This window comes from Genypterus blacodes, unplaced genomic scaffold (assembly GCF_046128005.1).
Source record: "Genypterus blacodes isolate CSIRO-AG114 ecotype Tasmania unplaced genomic scaffold, CSIRO-AGI_Gbla_v1 ptg000040l_1, whole genome shotgun sequence".
NCBI classification, from domain to species: Eukaryota; Metazoa; Chordata; class Actinopteri; order Ophidiiformes; family Ophidiidae; genus Genypterus; species Genypterus blacodes.
The window spans coordinates 136,524-144,354 of NW_027466853.1; the positions used below are offsets into that span (position 1 = coordinate 136,524).

General features: G+C 43.7%; 1 long non-coding RNA gene across 2 annotated transcripts; it reads right to left on the reverse strand.

Annotated features, from left to right (window-relative positions):
• LOC142999026 (uncharacterized) lies at positions 1 to 3,920 on the reverse strand. Of its 2 annotated transcripts, none has more exons than XR_012963248.1 (3): positions 3,133 to 3,920; positions 2,242 to 2,348; positions 1 to 1,200 (listed from the first exon to the last, which is right to left on the reverse strand). It is a non-coding gene; the product is annotated as an uncharacterized LOC142999026 (long non-coding RNA). The 2 variants fall into 2 exon arrangements; XR_012963247.1 differs by having other exon boundaries at positions 3,182 to 3,908.
• Between the last annotated feature and the right edge of the window lie 3,911 nt (positions 3,921 to 7,831).

Genomic DNA, 7,831 nt, shown 5'->3' on the forward strand with positions numbered 1-7,831 from the left:
TTGAAAAGATTCACAGCTTTATTAAATGATTACAAAACAAAGTAATACATTCATCGATAAAAACGAGACAGTTTCATGAATTTGTCCTCGGATTAAAAATCTGCACACCCATGCAATGTTCAGGAAAGTTAAAGGTTTGCATTGACAGGTTATGGAGGGCACTTATCAAGGTAGCAACAAGTCTATTAAGAGGACTTCATAGATTATGTTCAACAGTGTGAATGCACAGAAATAAGCCTATAAAAGAAAAAAAAAAGAAAAAAAATCATTCAACATCTCATCCCTCTGCAGATATATTGCCGTACATAAAATTGACTTTTGTGCAAATATGTCACCACATCCCTTGACATTTGAAAATGTCCATACAGTGTACGCTGTATATTGACAGTTCATGATACTTCATCTGTTCTCAAGGCTCTGCTGTGGTTCTTAAACAGAAAACAGATAAACAAACAAACCTAAAAACAGGAGGAGGATTGCGACTCTTTTCTGGGCCTGCCATCACTTCATTATAAAAGGTACATCTCAAATGCAGACCGCCTTCCCCTATATAGGCATTACTGTTCCTTATACCCGCCGTACTTGGACACACTTTAACGGCAAAATTCACAGTAGTTTCTGAGTTTTTCCCTTTTTCGTAGCGCAGAACAGTATTCAGGGCATCTTGCACGCATGTACCTTGCTAACGACTAATGGTCAGGCCCAGTTCCTACAGGAAAGCTGATTTTGTTCACACACCCCACCCCCCGCCCAGAACCAGTACATAAAACCAGCCTTATGACACCATGACCCCAAGTGAGGCATCCCCACAACCCTCAAGGTCCTGATAACAAATAGAGTAAGTAGTTAGCAGCCCCGAAACCTCTGCAGACGGTGGCTCGGGGGGGGAGGGTACCAAGAAGTTCAGTATCTGAATGTGAGAAGAGAAAAGTGTCAGTCAGTCCGAAGTCGCTGCATCTCCCGCCTCCGCTCTCCTCCCACTACCTCTTTCACTTCCCACTGACTCATCCATTTGTCTCCATGGTTAAAAGCTGACCGGAGGGACGGTTCTGTTCAGGGCTTAGGCTGGCCATGGACCTTCTCCGTCATCTGCTTGGCACTGTAGTAGGACAAACTTAGTCCCATGATGGCCAGCATCATGGCTATCTGGTTGACGGCACGGTCTTGTGGCTGGGTCTGCACCTCACCAGCCACTTGCCTCTGCAGAGAGAAAAAAGGTCAAACGTTTAGTTATTCAAAAGCTGCGACCAGAGGCTACAGCTGCAAAAAGCAAATATTTACAGGAAAGGACATCTAGGGGGAGAGATTTCAGCAAAGGAACATGCATCAGAACAGATCCACATCCTCCCTGCCCCGCCTGATTACTCTATGAGCCCTGTATGGTCCTGAGCAGTGAGGCATGCTGCCATGTTGTGCTCAGGCTTCTGAGATGGACCCTTCACCAAAATGCTCCACTACACTACAGACAACACCTAACTTTTGGCAGACACATCACATCCAAAGCCAAACTGCTCAATGTCATTTTGTGTTCAAGTGAAATTTGTTTGTTTTTTTTAGAATCCTCACGTTGCTATATTGCTGTCATGCCATTTTGCCAGAGCTTACATAACACCGTCACTTATCTCCGGTCTGTTGAGCTTTTGAGTCAACAGGAAGTTACGGGCAGAGAGCCTTTGTTTTCAAATTAGAGTACATATCTGAACATAAAAGCAGCAAAACGGACATGACATATGGACGCTTAAGAACAAAAGATTCTGAGGGGAAATCACCGCTATGATTAACGTCGGCCATACTCACATCACATCATAATCAAAAACCCCTACACACACCCCCAACTGAAAGCAGTTCAGATTAGAACTATTGTAGATGCTTAACTAAGCGAATGATGCCAATTACACAGACTGTTGCTGGGGAACATAAAAAATTCTAACTTTAGCGAGTGATTTTAAGAGAATATACTGTACGTCAAGTGAACAATGTCATATCGCTTTGTGGGTTGTGGAGGATAGATAAGTATGTGGTCATAATCCTAAAGCAGAAACACTTAGATTAACTAATTTCACACTTAATCAAGTTCTTGAGGAAGTAGTTAAAACAAATATTTCAGCTGCGTCAGAGACTGCACGTTCACGGCAGTCCCTTAACTGCGACACGCGGCTAACCAAGCTGCAGCGATACCAGTACAGTATGCAAAGATGCAACAGTGGTTAAAACAATGCGTCAACTGTATGTCACACATACCTGGAGGAGGCGGAAGTATCCTGGTGTCAGCCTGCCCAGTCTGATGATCATGTCTGCAAATGTGGTCCAAAGGCCAAGCAAAGGGACGATGGGGCGGCTCTATACACCTGGAAAGCAAAGGGGGGACATACGTTTAACTACTGCCTAGAAAGCTCGCAAAAACATTAAAGATGGTCTGAGGAACATTGAGGTCTTTACTTGAAGGCAAATCCAGACATGACGCCACATTAACGGAAACAACTCCTCAATTTATCCCAGTCAACCTTTGAAGCAGTCCTTTGAGATGGCTACAATAGACAAAACAGCCCAAACAGGGGGAGAATGTCACTTTTGAGCAAATAAACTAGAACCATCTGATCTCCACGCAAGCAGGGGAAAACCTCTTGCCTGAAGAGAGCAGAAAACTTGGCTGTGCAGCAGGTCAGACCCAAAATGATCTTGCAGACAAATATGGTACTAGTATGCCTATAGCAGGTGTTTCACATGTGGACAATATGACCTACTTGGCACCAGTTTCCTCCATTCTATAGTTTCTTCCTGGAATGCCCCCCAATGCGTCGTTATTAAATCATCATGTCTGAGCCACAGCAACAGTGGCTCCCATTCATATTGCATCAAGCGGGACATAAATGAAAACATTACAGGAATGTAGGGGAACAGAATGAGGTTCCCCAAAAAGCAGAACCCAACAGTCTTTCGGAGAAGATAAAGGGACAGATGAGCTCAACGCAGAAGGCATCTGATAACAAGGTGGAGCAAGAGAGCGTGGGAACTGCAATATTCACACCATCATAGTTAAGATCACGAACAAGGGAAGGGGAGGGAAATCATTCTGAAACATTGGAGGATTGAGGAGAAGTTAAGACAAATGTGAAGAATTAATCTGCCAACCTGGCTAGAATTTAAATCTGCTTGCTCAGGGAAAATGAAAAAAAATTACATGTGGTCCAACTTTCAAAGTTGCTCCAGGCTCGAGAGGTTCCTCGCTTCCCAGAAGCCCTCTGGTGGCAAAAAGCTTGAAAACACCCAGTTCATCCGTCCCATCAGAACCAGAACTACACAGCCAGACTGAAAATCCAAGACAAGATGCCCAGCGGAGTAATGAACTTCAACTTCTCTGAAAGCTTCTGTGCTGCCTCCGCCTTTTATACAGACCTGCTCTCACCCAACCAGATCCACAGGCTTACCCAAACCGCACACACCCCTCGCAAACACACACACACACACACACACACAGACACGCACGCACATCTGTCAAAATGCATTACTCTCAGTGGGTAGCGTTCCCAAACACACCCCCTCCATAACACGAAAACCCTTTGTGGACTGTCAAATACAATCGGCTCATCAGGTTCACACAAAGTAAAGAATAATACAAACAAGTGCAAACAGATTAACATCCGTAGAGGAACACACATGTCCGAGTGTATCATTACATAACCTGCATGTAGCGTGCAGTTAAGCTCACAATGCTGAAATTACATGTCAGACCTCATGACTGAATCGGACAAACGTCCTGTGTAGCAACACTGGATGACAAGTTCCCCTTTATTTTGCGTGTCTTGAGTTTCTCGCTGAATCAGCAGTTTTTCCTGTTACGCAACCCCTTTCTTGCCATGGATCGTTTGAGCGAGTGACATCACATTAAAATGTTGCATCATGCAGTCCGACTTTCTTAGCGTTGCTAAGTAGATCTTCAGCCCTTCTGAGTTCTATGATTTGATGTAGCGCATCACTCCACAACAGGTTTCTATTTTTTTCTCCCAAGAGAAGAGCAGCACACCTGAGGCAGGACACGCCTTAACCAAACATAGATTTGGCTCAAAGTCAAGAATTTTAGGGGTTGGCATTCAAAACACGCAACACCACATTATGGAAGGCTTCTACATTGAGCGGCAAGCACAAGATGAGCAACATCTACAAGAAGATCCAACTCAAACCCACAGCAGACTTTAACCTCATGCCAAGCAGCTTTCAACCGTTCAGACAATACTAATCAGTCTTTTAATGTGGTCAACTCAGGCACCGTCTTAACTGGTCAATGGAGAGTTGATCAAGCAGTGCATTTCCCAGAAGTCCCTTGGCAGATGGACCATGTCGTGCCATATTGTGAGAGACTGATCAGAGACAACTTCTCCGGTCCCGTTGTCCATTAGTTAACATGCGTCCACTGAATTCTTCGTCCTTGCCTTCAGGTTAGACCCAACACTGTGTGCGCTGGCTCAAGTATCCCCCACTGTGAATTTGTAATGGAAATAGTTCTTCCTGATTCCAAAACGCATGACTGTGTGGCAGGCAGTCGAACATCAGCCAAGCAGGTTTCCGTTGCTCCTACGCGTTTTTAGCTGCAATGACATCTCAAACTTGTTGAAAGACGCAAGAATCACCTTCAGACCATCAAATCCACTCAGACAGCTGAATCAGAGCCCTAGGAGTGGTTACCAGGTGAATCACCTATGAAATATGTGGGTTTATCTGAGGCAACATGCATAGAATCCACAGGGTGTGAACCTTTGTTTGCTTCAATAGTGACCATAATTCAAAATACCAGCTGCATACAGGCACAACACATGTGTGGGTTGGTCATGGTGAGACGGAATGAAATCCACCCTGTTCCACCTCCAACTTTTACTTCCCATATACTTCTCAAAACAGCTACAAAAACTACATTTCACTATTCAACAGACTCAACTCACATTTTTCTCTTTTTAAAATTGCATCACCACAATGCTTTGCCTTTAGATCATTTCAGGCTGAGCACAACGCCTGTGAAAACATGAGATTCAACTCAATCGCCTGCAGAGTTTCAAATAAAATAAACCAAGCACGTTGATCCACATGGGACAACATTTCTTCAGCAGAATGGCAACACCTATTGGGTACACAGTGTTCTTCTCTGTGAAAAGCCAATGAAAAAAATCATTCTCTCCTCCTCCTCATCCTCCTCCTCTTGGTCCCGCCTTCTTACGTCACTTTTACTCTTGGTGTAGTAGCGTGGGGGATCTCCTGTGGCTGAGCGCTCCGGTGGACAATCGCAGAGCCAAAAGGCACAGACATCAGCAGCAGAGCAGAGGGAGAACGACGTTACATTACATCATCCTCCTCACCATCTGTTTGATTGTACAATCCTGCCCCAGTGAGGGCATCCTTGAATCCCCGTGATATCCCTCTTGCATGACAGTAGCATGTAGCCATGACTGTTGCCATGGTTTCACTACTGATGCATTAAGCTGCATGCAGACATTTGCTGCGCTGCGGTTGCTGGAAACACTGGCGTGTCCATGCCCAGAGATTTACCCATTACTCCTAAAATCTATAATGCATTCCACAGTATAGAATGTAAAGCAATGCACAATACAGCAAATATTTTCCATATGAAGAAACATCAAGCATCAACATCAATCATGATAATGCATCAAGAATGGGTTGGAACAAGTAGAAACCGCAAAGTTCAAAAGGACTTTAAGGCTCCTTTAAGGGACCATTTATGGCACCGCTGAGAGTTCAGTGGGTTCAACAAGAAGCTGGGAAAGCAACATAATAGTATTATTCACTAAACAACCGACCTCAGTGGCCATTACTGTCTAAGAATAAGATTTCTGTGAGTGCATGCGTCTATTATAAACAATTGGGAATTCTATTTTGGACAAATGTACATAACGTGTACATGACAAGGAAATATGAGATATGGGCTCCATTTAGCGCTACAGCTGGGGAGAAGTCAACATGGCTCACACCAAATTCATCATCTGAACCACAATCTTACAAAACGACACCAAAGCTGTCATGCCAGAGAGTCTAATCAAAGGAACATCTAACAATGTTGCATTTCTGCATTATTTGAGGCACTTTTTGTGCATGTTCAAGCATAAAAATATTAAAAACAAAAGTACAGATTTGTGCTTCTTTTGAGCACTGGCCATACTGGTTTCATAATGAACGTTACAGAATAATAAGTGAGCTGTGTTCTGCTCTCCCAGCAGGTCTATGCTGCTGGGTACAGAATGTACAGATGACTCGACCCTGTGCACACAAGCACATACAGGGTCACAAAATACACAAACTGGCTACACAGACATAGAAATACAAACAGTAGGTTATATTTATGATTTACAAACATCTACCAAGTGTCTATATTGCCATTAAGGACACACAACCACAAGAAACAAAAGAAGTTCCATCAGGTTCAGTTCTCGTTTTCAATCACTACAAAACCCAACATTTACGATTTGAGGGTTACTTAGACGACATGAAGATGAATAACCATTTCAATATTATGTTAAATCAAGTTTTCTTCAGCCCTTATCAGAGGAGCCCCATCAGCACTCAGTGTTCCCTTACTGGCACAATCTCCCTACAGACTAGAAATGTACTCAAAATGCATCTCGATTTTAGATCAAATGTTCTTCTCAGGTGTGATTGGAAAGAAAAGAGGCACTAATCCAAAAAAAGGCGATAATTAACGATGCAATTATACTAAATTTCCCTTTTGCTGCAGCTGCTCCATTGTTGCGCTTAAATCCCTCCAGTTTCAACCCAAATGTGACTCCAGTTCCAACCCAAACGGGTTAAAACGCATTTTGTTTTAAGCTCAGGCCAACTGAACGCAACACTAAAGTCACATTTTGACCTCCAACACCAAAACGCCACATTTCTCTTACCTCAACAGCGACGCCTGAACGAATTCACAAAATGTTCTGTTTTGTTCCAACCCAGTGTAGCTTTCCCCACTTGGCAGAAAGTCTTCAACCAAAGAAAAAACGTAAATCTAAAGAGACAAAAGCTGCCAAATAAAAACCGCATTAGGACCCAAACTCCTACCAGCAGAACCAGCTGGCTCTTTTGATCCCAATGCTCCCAACCGTTGTAAGATCAGCTGTAGGCGCAGCTGAGCTTCTTCCTCACCGGCAAACTTGTTTAATTGTGCAAAAGTCTCATTAAAAGCGGAATTTGTCTTCTTACCTGCAACTGCGGTGGATGTGGGGTAAGTTTTGGGGTGATCAGTCTGTCGCGGTGTGGATGGACGGTACACAATGTTCACGTAAAGACCTTATAGCAAACCGGACCAGTCTATACGTTAGCATGTAAGGGGGTGGGACCGTCTGACGCGTGCGGCGCACCGCAGCCATGTGCGCGCTACGACCCCCGCATTTGTGGAGAAAGTGAGCTCGTCCACGTGGAATATTCGTGTTGTATGTGCCGCAACCATGTGTCTCATTTTGGTGCATTTTAGTTTATGTCAAATATAAACACCAACATGCGCCCAGGAATGTATAGAATAATTTGTGTGTGTGTGTTCTTTAAGGTGTGTCCATGTTTAAAATGAGGCCTGAAAAGATGGCCTGTCTGTCTGTCTGTCTGTCTGTCCGCCCATCCGTCTATCTATCTATCTATCCATCCATCCAGTCCAGTCAACATATAATTATAGTAGTTGCATCTTCACCAAGGTTCTACAAATAAAGTCTGAAACAAAAAGGTTCCCTTCCTCAAACAACTTCCTCAGAGCACAATCCATCATCCCGATGTAAACAAAAAAGTCACGCTACCTCCAAACCACTGATTTGGAACCTGCAGTTTTTCCAATATTACT